The sequence below is a fragment of the Anas platyrhynchos genome, chromosome 1, assembly GCF_047663525.1.
Source record: "Anas platyrhynchos isolate ZD024472 breed Pekin duck chromosome 1, IASCAAS_PekinDuck_T2T, whole genome shotgun sequence".
NCBI classification, from domain to species: Eukaryota; Metazoa; Chordata; class Aves; order Anseriformes; family Anatidae; genus Anas; species Anas platyrhynchos.
Genome location: NC_092587.1, coordinates 177,906,656 through 177,922,275, shown reverse-complemented (window position 1 = coordinate 177,922,275; position 15,620 = coordinate 177,906,656). Strand labels below are relative to the sequence as shown.

The following is a 15,620-nucleotide window of genomic DNA, read 5'->3' as shown; positions in this document are numbered from 1 at the left end:
AGTGGTTCAGCTCACTGTGTGGACGACACTTTGTGCACAGTAATCAGGACAAAAAGCTGGCAGCTTGGAGGCTACTTTATTGGAAGAATGAAGTTCTTACCTGCAATCTATCAGAAAGATGGGCTCGGCAAGCCTCCAAGCTGCCAGCTTTTTGTCCTGATTACATGGCATGTAGATTACAGCTTAAATATGTGACCTGTGGATCAGAGTCCAATAACTACTTGGTGTATTTAGTTGTCATTCCGTAGACTAAAGACCACATGCAAGCTGCCATATAATTTTCATACTAATCTCCAAGATCTGTCTTTTATATAGTTTTTTTCCTTGGCGGTTCTGAGCAGTGGTGGGGAGAGCATGGTGGAATCATCCAGGGAAAAAGCATGAAAAAAAAAAAAAGCATCTTCATTTCCCAGTTAACATTGGCTGCTATCATGTGTGCCTCTTGGATGTCACCTCATGCCAACTCCATCCAGCCACATGCTAAACAAGTTTCCACACTTCTTCTAGCTAGAACTGCCTCAGCTATTTCGTGGTCTCACATGAGAGAAAAACTGGATCCTTCTGGCTAGATCCTGATTTTGCAGGCAGAGGCATGAAAGTGAAGAGAGGAGGAAACGTTCTCTGCAGCCCGCCAGCTGCCTCTGTGCAATATCTCTTTGCTGAATAGGAATAAATAGCACAGGGCCCAGATGGGCTACTTGTGATTGACAGGTGTCAGGATGCGTGCACAGCTTCGTCGGTGTTGCTCCAGCTCAGCTGATGTTTCGGGGAACCACTTGTTTTCCAAATCTGAAATGCTTACGAAAATCAAGCTAGAAGATTAAAAAGTCCGTATTTCGCGTTTTCAACCAGAGCTATTTTCCGTGTCACGGAAACTCAGCCAAACTCTCAGTACAAGCTCTGGAGTACAGTTTGTGTTCATCTGTGTGAGCAAGGAGATCAGCGTTCAAATAAATGTATTCACGAAGTGTGTGGGTACAGCAATTTCAGCAAAGTCAGCAATTTCAGCGCTTCCATGGGTAATCTGGGGTGAAGGAAAGCATTTTCAGATTGTAGATGTCTTTCCAAAGTCTGCATAAATAGATATAAACATGACCCAATACAGCTCAGCTGTAGATGTACTATGATTGCCACTTTGGGATTAACAGCCAATGCAATTTTTCATTTAGACAAAGATGTGATTTTGCAAGTGCTACCTAATCCTCATTTGAAGCTCTGTTTATCTTTACCTGTACCCACAAACCATTAGCTATGTGCTTTGGGGGAATTTTTTTCTTTTAATTATTGTTCATTATTACTCTCTTTCATAAAATGTTGTTTTCTAAGGCAGATGACAGAAGCAATGTTGTGATGTGTATGTGACATATCACATCAGAAACTGTGATCAGTGAACTTAGATAAATACTTGTAAACACTATATAGGCTCGGTCTAACTTTGATAAACTCCTTAGGAGATACTCCTGAGTACCTGTGACAACCAGTCATTGATTTTTCCCATGTAACACTTTCACAAGGTCTAGTCACATTAGTTTTTTCTACCCTAAATGTCTGTGTTACATTTTTGCACGTTGCTTTTTTCTAATTCCTTGGTGAAGTGAATCAAACGCTGTTGCAAACTTGAATTGAAGTGTTTTCTTGAAAGGACATGTAGGGAATACCTGTATACTCAAGGTAGGTCTCTTGCTGTCCATATTCTCTAGTTTTTTGTTTTTTTTTTGGTAGATTTTACTTGTGCTCAGCAATGCGAATACAACACTGCCAAAGCATTACATCCGATGCATTAAGAACTTGTTTTTATTCTATTCTAACTTTTTTTTGCCCCCCCCCTCCTTTTTTTCTTTCCCCACTCAAGTCTCAAGGCAAAAACAAAACAAAACAAACAAAAACAACAACAAAAAAATCCACCAAGCAAAAAAGATTTTTCTTGTATGCAGCCAGTTCACAGGAACTCCCCTGTGAAAACATGCACATATATTTAAGGCTAGAGGATAAATGTTCTGACTCAGAGCCCTAGGAAATCAGTGGTGGATGTTCTCACAGCAGGCAGCTGTTGCCTTGCAGCTGAGCTGGGATCTGGTGCCTCTATCAGTTCCCTGCCAGACACATGTGCAAGCCATCTTCTGTCTCATGTTCTAGGCTTTAATTTTCTCTGACAATGTGTTTTTGCTTGTTATGTGTTTGTTCTATGACTAGGAGAAAGCCCTGGTTCTTTACCAGGGGGCAGGGAGGTGGTGGAGTCACCATCTCTGGGGGTGTTCAAGGAGAGGTTGGACGTGGTGCTTGGGGACATGGTTCAGTGGGTGACACTGGTGGTAGGGGGATGGTTGGACCAGATGATCTTGGAGGGCTTTTCCAGCCTTAATGATTCTATGGTTCTATGATTACTGACATATCTGATTTTACTCTCTGTGTTTACTTTTGATTCTGTCTAGAAAGGTAGCTGCTTAATACAGGTGATTTTATTTTTTATTTTTATTTTTATTTTTTGCAAAGAGAGAGAAGGATTCAGTGAACATGGATGTGACTGAATTCTTTCACTGGGTAGTACAATTCAGAATTTACAATATTTTCGGCTAAATTTGAGTGGCATTTTCCTCTGGTATTTCTTGATCATTTTCTTCTGGCTCTAGTGTTTCTTGGCATACCCTCATTCTCCAAAGCATTTTAGTTTCATGTTGATGATCTCTCATGCAGGAACAGAGAGGAGCACAATAGCCATGGATCTCGTATGTGACACTGAATCAGTTGCTGCAAAGACATATATAAAGCTTAAAAGCTGTTCCTAATTGCAGTGCAGTTCAAGAAAAGCATCATCCAAAAGTCTTCCTCCTCCTCTAAAAAATACACTAGGTAACAACCATCAGAGAGCTCTTTGTTCCTTGTAACTACCATTGTACTCTGCTCTGAGTTGACAGGGTCTAATAATAAAGACAGGTTAATGTCATCTTGCAGTCAGGAAGCCCTTTCACTATAATAGAAGAGTAATTAGGTCAGCTCATTCTTAGTATTAAATTTCAGCAACTCTTACAAGTTTTCAGAAAGATTGGGTAAAGGAGCATGCTTGAACTGTAAGAAAAATCATATTAAACGAAGGTTTATCTCTCTTTCAGTAAGGTAAGTGTTATGCTTCTGAGAAATCACTTGTCTATGCGGCATTTACCTCCGTCTGTTCTTTTTTGAGTTATTTCCATGAGCATGTGCAATTGCACCTTTATTCTTATATAGAAGAATAGTGATAATCAGGAGGTTTCCAACTACTTTATTTCACAGAAAGTGATATTTTTCGGTGTAGACATAATAATAGCATTTTTTTTTTTCCTGTTGTTTAGTTTTATATTCTACATGGGAATAAAAAAAGAAAATCAGATTTTTTTTTTTTTGAAAGACAAAACCAAATCCACATATTCCAGTTTACTGGATCAATCCACTCATTCCAAGCTGCCCTATCCATGTTTATTTGCATTTTCATGGGATTCTGCAGTGCCTCACAGAGCTAAGAGACATGATATCCAATTGCCTTAGTGATTTTTCTTCCCTGGATTGGGCTACCTCCTGCAGGACAAAGTATTATCTGAGCATCCTTAGGAAAACCTCATGGGTGATCTGTCTTAAAGGTGATCTGAAAACTTCATCAGGAAAAGGAGACTAAGATGTCTGAGTTACAGTTTTCATGGAATTTGCTACAGCTTAAAATGGACATATAGCTGAGACAGACTTGAAACAAGCTGTTGAAACAGTGTGTTTCTACACACAAAAAATGCGGAAACGATGGACTGAAAAAAAATAAATGCCATGGAATTCAGTATATTGCTTCAATATTAAAAGCAACTGCCAACATATCTGAATTTCCCAGGGGATGAAAATTTTGATGTTTTTAGCGATGCTACAAAAAGTCAGGAGCTTGAAGCTCACTTGGGAGAAAAAATTCTAGGCAAAGAATATTAAAAATACAAGCTACCTTTCCTGAAACTATGTAACTTTCATCAGATCCTCAGAGTTTTAGGTACAGTTGAAAGTGAAGCCACCTTTATGGGCATCAAATCTATGCTCAGGGGCCTAAACCAAAATATCCAGTTTTGAATACACTACACTATATTCCAATCTCATGCAAAGGCACCGTGATAATGAACCTCTTTGTTAAGTGAGAAGATGGGGAAGTTTCTGAGTTAGGCACTAAGCTACCATAGGTAGGACAACTGAGATAATTAGATTGTATGAGTCCTGCCTTAGGATATCCCAAAAATCTTCAGCTGCATCTTATTCCTAAATTCGTTTTAGGATGGTCTAGATATCATATATCTGAAATAAGGATGGAAGTAACACAGCAGAAGTCTCATCTACGTCTAGGAGTATCGTACAAGACTTGTCAATAGACACCGTATAGTGGTAAATCTCACTGCTGTGCTAGTTCAGCAAAGTATAGGGAAAATGTATAGACCAAGGAGCATGCTGGGCATGTATTTGAAAAGTTTTGCAGAAATGGGGCTGGTATTGCTGTCTCCAGTCACAAAGTTGTTCAGCAATAAGAAGAGCCTTGTAGTAAAGTAAATGTAATTGTCACAGTGTATTTATGAGGTAAGTTTTCCCATTGTGCTGGCAGTGATAATTAACAAACCAGAGTGTTTCATGGGTCATTAACTGTGGATAAACAAATTCCATATATAAGTAACTGCCTTCCAATCCCTTGCCCCAAGTAAACCTTCTCTGAGATGATAAAATACTTTAAATAACTGAGTTGTTACTTTTCTCCTCTGTGCACTAGTGGAGGTCTAGATCAAACTTAGCAAACACACTGTATTTCCTGGAAGGTAACAGCTTTTTTTGCAGTGCAAGTTCACTTTCTTGAAATTCCCAACCAGTTTTATTCATTGAGTAGAACAGAAAGCACTGACTGGATTTGAGCTAGAAGCCTATGAAAGGAAAACATGCCCTTAGGAGACAATGGCAATGCATCAGATAGACCAGTTCAAATCTGGAACACATACATGTATGAAGGCTGCACTGGATACAACTAAGCAGTTGGTTTCTTCAAGCAGAAGCACAGGACTGCAATGGTATGAGCATGGGTCATTCATCACCAGGTGATGGAAAGCCCGTAGAGGCAGCTGAGGAGTGTTCAGTGTGGAGGACATGGAAATTGTGAAGAGAAAAGTTAGGCTGGTACCTCGTGTAGCCGAGAAACAAGTCCCTTGCTACTTGTGAAAGACCCATATGCATCAGTTGAAGTTCATGATTTTTATCTCTGTGGCATGCTTTATCAACCAAGAAATCAAAAAATGTTTTGTAAGTGTTTCCAGGGGTATCCAAGGGAGCTAAGCACCTCAGACCCATTGACATTTGAGTTTGGGCTACACTGAAAATCCAGAGCCACAGCTCATTGAAAGCCTACATATATAGCCCAGGACAAAACACAGCTAGGTGCCCAGCTCACAGAGGAGTCAAGGGTTGATTTTTATTTTCTTGCAAATGAAAATTGCAAGAAAATAAAAATCAACCTGCTTTTGTAGAGGCAATGCGGGAGTTGACTCCATCCCAGCCAGACCCAGTGCAGCATGCAGTAGCATTGCAAGCCCTATGTCATGTGAAGTTGAGCAAATCTGTAGCCAGCATTGCAAACTGAGGGAGAAGTAGAGAGCCTGCAGCTTCCTCAGTCTTCTTCACTTCCATTTCTGGGAATGATCTGCCTCTGGGAAATATAGTGCTCCTACAGTGGGCTGTGAATAGAAGGAAGGGCAAATTTTATTTAATTTATGTGTTGTGCCTTATGAAGTATAAAGACACCAGCTGAACGCTGTGTGATTGAGTACTTTAGGATCATTTTCAAGTGTCAAAACCTCTGCTCTGTTTTCTCTGCAGTAGTAAACCACTAATGTGAAAATGTTAGAAATATACCGGACACTTCCTACCCTGTGTGTACCATATGAATATTGCAAAGTGATTATAAATACCCTCCCCTCTGAACATCGCTATTTGATGCTCAGGCTTTGATGCTCAGTAACAAATAGGTCAGTGCATCAAAGAATAAGAAAGATCAGCCCCTTAGAGTGAGGAAAATTAATCTTTGGGCTGTTTTTTACATGTCTTCATTTTTACATGTCTTAAGTGTTGGACTGATGTCTTGAGCCATTTGGGGGCAGCACAGTCATGAAACAGCTCGAGCTTCTCACCTACCGGGACAGCAAGCCAGCACTGTGGAGGCAGAAGAAGGTGCCTTATCGCTACATGATCCATGGCAGATGCATTTCAGCCCATGTGGAGACAAAAATGTTGCTTGAGAAGAAAGCTACATCTTTCAACACAGCAGGAGCTAAAATAAGATGTTAACAGGCTCCGTTCGTCAGCTACCCAGCAACTATAAAGGATTAGATCTTTTCTGAAAATCTTCCTGATAACAGCACCTGCTGAGATTTGGTAATTCCTAGCTTTTAGCTCACTCTAATGCAAACACAGCCTGTTTCTGCATCCTGTTTTACAGTTGCAGTACAAAGGGGTCAGTCTCTCAGCCTTTTATCATACACATAACCCTTTTCCTACAACTGAGTTTGAATAACAACTTATAATCAATTGCAGGGGCTAAAATTTAACCTGAAACAGGATAGAGAACCCTTGTTAGATGAAAGTGAAGGCATGTCAAGTGAGCAAAAGATTGTGCAAGTGGAGCATACTTGCAAGATTTCAGCTAGAACTGTCCTTTCTGATAGACCACATAAAATTTGCATCCACAAGTGATCTCAGAGTCCAACAGCTCTGAACTGTTAGATACATGCATGTCTAAAGACAAATTTCCACCCTATGTTGCTCAGGACTCTGGACCACATGACCTCAGTTGTACCTCAGATCTTAAAAATCTGGGAAATCTTGCTTCAACTAGAAAGTTATTATTCTTCTGACTGTTTCTTTGACTGTAAATGTGCCTGTATGGTTTGTTTCACATACAGTAAGAATTGTTTATTTTGTGAGCTTCACTTTATATTCACAATCCAGTAAAGGAACCACAAGAATGGTATTGTGGCATCTCCATCCTCTGTTAGTATCTTCAGAGATGCTGAAAACTGACAGGATAAGGTCAGAACATCCAGAGTTCCCTTCCAGCTAAGTTATTTTAGGATTTTATGATTCTCTGGTCTAGACTATTAGGACTTTTGGTCTTGGATTGTTTTAGAGGATATATAGTCTATTACAAAAAACAAAAAAAAGTATTTTCTGGGAAGTGGGTCACTGAATGTATACCTTGTGTACTGATAGCACTGGACCTGCCTCACATTTAGGAAAAAACAAATCTGAAATAACAGCTGAACTGTCACAGAATGACAAAAGAAAAACTGAAATTTAATTCCAAGAGAAGACTGGAGAGTCTAATATTGCTAAGCAAGCAAAGTAACCGCAGCATTCCAGAATTTGCATAGTAATTCTTCTGTACACAGAAGAGAAACAGACTTTCTACTGAAGGGGTTTTGGTTTTGTTTATATAAACTTCTGTGCCTGAATTAAGCTGTTTTATTGATGCAAAGTGAGCAGTCTTGCTCACCCCTTTCCCCAAAGGGACCAGTGTGCCTGAGCTTAATATTTTGCATTGAAATTCTTAAGATGTTCATTTTTAGTCTGGAGACCTCTCTCATGGGGTTAGGACTCACTGCCATGAAACACCCAGTGAACCTGTTGAACTATCAGTGCACAGCTTGCCCTCAGTTGTGTATGAATTTCATCTCTACCCAGGGAATCAGCACAAATTCCATGCATTACAAGTGAGTTCTCATGTTCTCAATGGTCACTGCAGAAAAAGAAACCTGCAAATATCTAAGGCAGACATTCTTACATGGATGCTGAGTGAAAGATCTGGTTAGGGGTGATGTGTGTAGTAAAACTCGAGAAGTTATCCAAGAATCCCTACAAAACAGTCATATTAATTAACTTTATCCTACCATTCAGACATAGTATGATTTTTTTTTTTGACTTAAATTTTAGTAGTGATCCTGTTAAAGTCAAATAAGCCTGTATTTATGTTTTTTCTTTCTTTCTTTCTTTTTTTTTTAATATGACTATATCTACTGATTACTGAAATGTGCTCTAAAGCTAGGCTTCCCAATCATTGCCACAATTGCTTTGCGATTTAAATGTCAATTCATAACAAATCACCGTCACATTTTGATGCCTACATGAACTGATTTAAACTGGATGTATTCCAGAGCCCAAACACATATTCTGCATGTATTCAATCTGCTTTCTAATTTCACCTGATGTTTTGCAAGTTGGAAAGCTTCTGGCAAATTATGAGTCGGCATTCTCCTTCTGTAATATACTCCAAAAAAATTAACCCAAGTCAGATATAAATGCTCGTCCTGTAGGATGTGCATTGCTGTGGGCTATATCACTTGCACACAAACTGAGCAGCCTGATGGCTGAATGCTGCAGCAGTGTGCTCTGGCAAATACATCAGAAACAAATTTTCTTCTGGAGATTTTGAGGAGGTTATAGCATGTTCAAATTGCTGTCTCTCCGTAAGGGGTGATGTGATTCTTCTGCAAAGAGTCCCTCCCAGTTATCTTTGGCACTGTAGGGGATAGAATGAAAACCTTACCTGGCCTTTCCCAGTTTTGTAGTGTTAAGAAAGAAAATTCTGTTTGGACAAGTTCTTAGAGAGTACGACTCAGAGTCACAAGGGTTTTTATTCCCAGTCCCTCTTATTTCAGTGTGCTTGAGTTCTCTGTGCATTCTGTCTTCCCACCTATCAAAGTGACCAAAATCTAGCAGTGAATGGACCATGGATATTATTACCTTATTGTTTTATATCTGACAGCATCACATGATACCAGGTCATTGACAAACCTCACTACATCTTTGAGCTTTCTGTGACCTTCTTTAGTACCTTTGACTCCCAGGGAATCTGCTGCTTTCTTGTTTGAGCAGTCCATACACCAGGTTGTGATTTTTTAACACATTAGGAAAACATAAGGTGAACTTTGGCAATGTGGCTAAGGAATTTCAGCTTGATCCCTGGTTTAAAATGAATCCAAAATCTCATGGTGAAATCACAATCTCTAAGCTAAGCAGTATTGTGTGTTACACTCCAGTTTCTGGGCTCTCATTTTCCTGTGTTATGATAGATAAATGTTGGTATCCCTAGAAATACAGAAGTTTCTCTTATTCTATAGAAATTTCAGACAGATTTTGGGGAGAAACTGGGTATGTAGGAGACAGGATGGACACAGAACTGCCTTTTTTTTTTTTTTTTCCAGTGAGAACAAAATGAAAATTCGTAAAGACAGAAGAAACAACCTACAAACAAACAAACAAACAAACAAACCAAACAAAACAACAAAACTAGTCTTTACCCACTGTGTCCATATCTAGAGTTGAATGAATGGTACCACACAGGAGAAGGAGTGCTGAAGAGCCTGATGAACTGTCTATCACACCAGGCAGGACTGGCCGAGCTCAAAAAATCTTCCTATCAAGGATTTTACCACGGTTGCTTTGCAATCACGATATGTGCCAGATGTTTCTTATTTTGGGAGTAGTCATTAGAACAGTTAAATAAGGGGGTTGGAATGAAACAGAGGGCACTCAAAATGCGCAGCTAAAAAACTCCACCATAATAATTAGGGGAAGGATGGGAGAAATACACTTTGGGGAAAGCAACTCATGTAGTTAGAAAGATAATTCATTCCAAGCTAGTCCAGGCATACCATAGAAATACCTCTGTCGGTGATTGTTCTGCATAGATGCCATTCTTGATTTGTGAACACCCAGCACCAGGGACTGGGAAAGTATCTCGTATTGACTCATGCATTCCTTCATGGGTTATTCATAAATAAGTGGTGCTATCTAATTCTGGCTAACAAAAACGCCTTATGTAAAATTAATAGGAGCAAAACCCAGAAGGATCTTTCTGCATTAAGAACATGTCCCTCAAAAGCAGTAGGCTGATAAAGCTTAACAAGACACATTCCTGGCTATTCAAGGTGCCTGCTAAGGGAAAGTGTTGGGCACCCACAGGTATGAAGTACTAACATTTCACTTCTTGTAACTGGGGACAGAAGGAGCAGTACTCAAAGCACTGAGATTCAGAATACTTTCCCCACTCTCTGTATAGAATATACCAGTTGTTATATGATTTTAAATGATTTTTATTATGATTTACGAGAAACTTTAAAGCACCCAGCATCCCACTGAGCTTTGCCTATATTAATAACACAGATATTCAGTGCACCTCTAAGCAAAGCTGAGGGAAAGCAGTCAGGCTGAAATCAGACTTTGTGTAATACTGGTACATTTCTAGGTGAAGACGAATGGATTTTGAAAGAGAAGATCTCATGTGGAGATCATCTTGACCATACCTCTCCCTTTTTAAAATAAATCAAAACAAAATCCCTTCTCCTGTTACAGGTAGTCCAATGAATGTAAAAGGATGTTAACGATAGCAGCTTTTGTGACTGGTGTAGCCTTCAAGAGTGCTTCTGTGACTAGTTAAGCCTTTTTTTATTTTTTATTTTTAAATTTATTTTTTATTTTTTACAAAGAAAAGAGACCCAAAACCAGAGATTGGAAAAGGCCTACTAAGGGATGCTCGGGGCAGAGATCAGATGCATCTCAGGGGTGTAAGAGTCCTTGTTTGCTACCAAAGTGTGTGTCAGACAGAAACAGGGGACAAACGTAGGTCCTCCAGACCCTGAAGAGGTGCCCTCACCACTAGATAAGGGGAGTACTCACTTCTGTAGTTTCGTGAACTGGACTCATCTCCCATCCCTAGGCTTATACACCACTTTTAGCAAAATATTTGGGAAGATAAATGTAACAGACAACTTGCATACAACCTTTTTTCTTCCTCTGGTATTCACTTGAAACTCCTGGAAGGTTTGGTTGTGGGCTAATGTGGGTACATGCACACACACGGAAGTTATTTTTTTGGTCTGCATATGGGATGAAAAACAAATGATTAGGACAGCTTAAATGCAGATCATTTCCCTACCTGCAGTCTCTGAAAAAAAATGTGGACTAATTGCAGTAGAAGCAACTAGAGCCTGGGCAGCAAAGATTTCCTTTGAAAGAAATGGTAAACCACTGGCTCAGAATGGATGAAGAAGACATTCCAGGAACTGTTGTCATGAATTCTTCACCGGGGTGAGCCCGAGTGAAGTTTGTAACCTGAGAGAGTTCCTCATGGTTTCCACATCTTCTTCAGTGAGTTAACCCACTGATTGTCAAAGGGCAAGGGCAGAGCCTTACCAGAGTATCTCCCTGATTTTCCCACGTTCTCCTGACTGAGCCCTTGCTGTGACAAGCACAATTTTACTTTTGATAGCTGTGACTGGGAAAAACAGTCAGCCTTTCCTGGCCAGCCCCTGAACCAACAACAGCTGAAACAGAGGCAGCGGACTACTGGGGCACCTGTGTTCTGTGGTGGGCAGCCATAAATTCTTGATCTGTCTCATAAAAAATAATTGTTGGTCTTGTCTCATCAACAGTGCTGCCCCGTGATGTGATTGCTGAAGCCAGTCAATTCCATCAGCATTAGTGTCTGCACCAGCACATTTCTGGGGAGCTGCAGTGGTTTCTAGCATAGTTAAGTGGTGATGTGCTAATGCTGCTCTTTTCTGTACTCTAGATAAGCACATAAAATAAAACCATATTGATTGCCAGGGCCCTGAGTATCCCCACTCCTGCTGATTTCACTGCTGGGGCTCAGGGCCAGACTAGAGACAGTGCACAGAACTGCCCTCTTCCTGCTTGTGGCCACATGGAAAGTCTCCCAAATATCCTGTTGGGAGGCTGTGACCAGGGTGGACCCCATCCTGCAGGAGGTGCTTTAAGCTGAACTTCTCCATTCAGCCCTTGCCTGGTCCTGCTGTGTCACAGCCCTACCTGTGCTTATTGGCCCACAGGGTGAGTCCAGCTCAAATGTGAAAAGAAGTTCCTCCCCGTGTGATGACTTCCTTCAGAACTGTAAATAAAGCAGCAAGGGCCAATGGCATCCTGGCTTGTATCAGGAATAGTGCAGCCAGCAGGACCAGGGAGGTGATAATCCCCTTGCACTCAGCTCTGGTGAGGCCACACTGCAAGTACTGTGTTCAGTTTTGGGCCCCTCAGTACAAGAAGGACATTGAGGCCCTGGAGCATGTCCAGAGCAGGGCTACGAAGCTGGTGAAGGGCCTGGAGCACAAGTCCTGTGAGGAGCGGCTGAGGGAGCTGGGGGTGTTTGGGCTGGGGAAGAGGAGGCTCAGGGGAGACCTCATTGCTCTCTACAACTTCATGAAAGGAAGGTGTAGGCAGCTGGGGTTGGCCTCTTCTTGCAGGTAACCAGTGATAGGACCAGAGGGAATGGCCTCAAGTTGTGCGGGGGGAGGTTCAGGCTGGAAATGAGGAGACATTTCTGCTCAGAAAGAGCAGTCAGGCACTGGGACGGGTTGCCCAGGGCAGTGATGGAGTCACCGTCCCTGGGGGTGTTCAGGGAAAGGTTGGACATGGTGCTTGGGGACATGGTGTAGTGGTGACACTGGTGGTAGGGGGACAGTTGGGCCAGATGATCTTGGAAGTCTTTTCCAACCTTAATGGTTCTGTGGTTCTAAGGGAAAGTAGGCTTCTTGCAATCAGTGTCATTGTAAGTGCAAGTGTGTCCTTCCTCCAGCCTTCCTCTGGCTGCCCTGCTCAGAGGAACTGTGGGGTCCTTTGTTGTGCTCCCAGCTGGTATGCAGAGCAGAGAGGCCAATATGTGTCTGGCCTGTGGTACCACCTGTGCTATCCCAAGCACTCCTTATGCTTTTGCCTGAATTTCCTGTCCTAAGTCCAGCCATAGTGATGTTCAGTCAGCTTCTCACCTTGTGTTTTTTCAGTGATGACTAAGTGTGCTGTAAAGCAGACCTGAAGATCTCAGAGTGTTGTCCTGTAACACTCCTCAATTTGTCATGTATTTGGCATTTGCTTATTCCTGGGTTTTGGTCATACCTTACTCTGTGTCTTCTTCAAGCCAAGCTGCAAAACAAATTCTGACATTGTCTTATAACACCCTCCAATTGTAAAGAAGGCCTGCTCAAGCCTGCCCCAAGTTTTGCTGGTCCCTTGGTGGAAAATAGACTCATCTGTATTCTGTTCTGGGTGATGAAGAAAGAAGTTTAAACCAAATAGTTTCTCAACTAATTCTATTCACTAACGGTATCTTACTGGAAAAACAAAGCAGACTCATCAGCTGCCTCAGTCATCACTTGCATAAGCCCTCCGTATTAGGCAAGGTCTGAAGTGAGCAAACAGTCATTTCCCGAGTCCTGACGGTCAACCTCAGAACTGGTGTGAGTCAAAGGAAGAGCTGAATCCCCTTATGAAAGGGCATAGCATTCTGATGTCCTTGCATTCAGATAACGTGAATGAAGGCAAAAGCAATTCATCTTTCCCAGTGGCATAGTCATATGAAAATATGTCTTAGAGGTCTCAGCTACGACAGGAAAACTACCCATCATTTTGTGTTGTCAACATGAAGAGCATTAAAGATCTCTATACTTAACAATGCCAAACAAAAAAGCATAGGGAAGGTCAAGCCACATTCATTACTGCTTCAGAAACTGCTTTTAGGTCCATTTCAAAACAAAGGTCTCATGACATCTTCCAAAATGATGTAAATCTCAGCCTCTTCTTCTGATTTAAACTTCCATGATGGTGTTCTGCTCCATAACCCCCATAATTGTTATCTCTAAAGTGTAATTTTCCAAGCCTCCAGGACAGGAGCTGTGCAAACAATTGATTTTTTCAGCTCTTCAGCTAACCTGAAAAATTGAGAATGAAATCGGTTGCAGTCATTGCCAAATGGCATTTTTTTTTTTTCTCATTTAAACAATAGACAAAATGATTGCAGAGTAAAACCCATTCAAGATTCAAATCTTTGTCCAATCCAAAATGCAATGTTTTCCTTTGGTTTTGGAATTTTACTCTGTTTAAAAAGCTTTACATTTTTAATATTTTCTTCTCTCTCTTTCCCTCCTCCTGGGAATGAAACTATTCACTGAATTTTAGTCCTCCATGCGAGTATGTATGCCCTCTTACCCCTTTGTCCTAGTTACATTTTCATGGTAGCAAAATCCCAGCCCCAATTTCCTGTCCTCCTCAAGGTGGCCAAAAGCCCATCGCATGAGGCTGTGACTCTCAATATTATGAATCAAACCCAGATCGCCTGTTTTTTTTTCCAGAAGACTGAAAAAGGACATATATAATGCCCATTGTGAAAAAGAAGGGGAAAGGAGCTGAAGAATTAAAAAAGAACAAATAAGAAAAATAAATAAATAAATATATTCCTCCCTTTTTTCCCCAGCTTAATTCAATTCTTGGAAAAAGTCTGGAACAGCACAAACAAAAATAAAACCGTCTATAAACAGCTAAGGCCGACTGAGTAACTGTAAATGCAGATTAGTCAGAGCAAACTATTTGAAAGAAATGTACTTGAAGAACTAAGGGAACATTGGGAACTGGGTGGATAACCTCTCCAAAACAGAAACTGTGGATGGTTCATTGTCAAGATGGTTCGTTGTCAAAAAGGAAGAGGCTCCTGAAGATGTTCGTGATGTCTGAGATAACCTTGGTGCTGTTCTGTTCCGTGGTTTTGCCTATTACTTGGATGGTGGAGGAGAGAATATGGATATTAATCCAGCCTATAAAACAAGTTGTTGAGAGGCTGTGAGATGGGCTTAGAATTCAAAAATAACTCGGCATTTGAAAAAGTGGTCAGAAAAAGAAAAACGATGTCATTTAATTAGGACAGGTGCGAGATACTATGCAGGCAGTAACAAGTAAATACATAATGGGGGACAATTGGGGGGGTCAATGGAGCTATGGTGTTTTAAATCATCTCATCATCTCATCATCTGAACCCATGGAAAAAATCACATACGCATATGTGAATATGCAAGGGGTCAGCAGTAGGAGTTGATATTAGTCATTATTTTTCTATCACATTGAAAGCCTGTACTTCCAACATTAATATGCTGACACTTCAGCTGGATTGCCGAGGGATCCATTTTCAGCACTGACGCTGTGATATAGCAGGAAATGCTGCAATTGTTGGACTGACACAGGTAGCGGTTGTTTTGATGCCTGCAGATTTCCATGGGGAATGAAACACCACCGCATTAATTTCGTAGGTTTTTGCTTTCCACCTTATTCAAGCCAAGTGAAAAGGAAGCTTGCCAGGTGCCAGCATGCGAGGCAACTTGCAGGCTGGACTGCCGCAAAGATCCCTTCCCTACCCCACGGTCAGGAAACAGAGCAACCCATGCAGCAGTGACTCCATCCTCACTGGGAGATGCAGAAGTGTGGAGGATGAGATGTGTCCCACTCCCTCTGCTGGGAAATGCCCATCAGCAGAGGAGCCTGGTGGACAACTGGATTTGTAACATCTCAAAACACATGAGTTTAAGTACAGCTGTCAAAATATGTGTTTACACATCCTCCATGAGAGGGACACCCCTTTGCTGTGAGCAATACACCTTTCACAATATTGGGTTTTCTCCCAGTGTCACTCAACAAAAACCTTCACTTTGCAAATCCCAGCTGCCTGCTTTGTGGCTACGGTGGCACGCTGATGCCACCCTTTTCCCCCCCAGTGTCTGCCACCTTAAAAAACTACCTATGTTGCACAG

At 41.2% G+C, this 15,620-nt stretch overlaps 1 long non-coding RNA gene across 1 annotated transcript; it reads right to left on the bottom strand.

The window, feature by feature from the left end:
• Positions 1-2,457: 2,457 nt before the first annotated feature.
• On the bottom strand, positions 2,458-15,257 carry LOC113845563 (uncharacterized). The gene is made up of 2 exons (XR_011806426.1): positions 9,333-15,257; positions 2,458-2,748 (listed from the first exon to the last, which is right to left on the bottom strand). It is a non-coding gene; the product is annotated as an uncharacterized lncRNA (long non-coding RNA).
• Between the last annotated feature and the right edge of the window lie 363 nt (positions 15,258-15,620).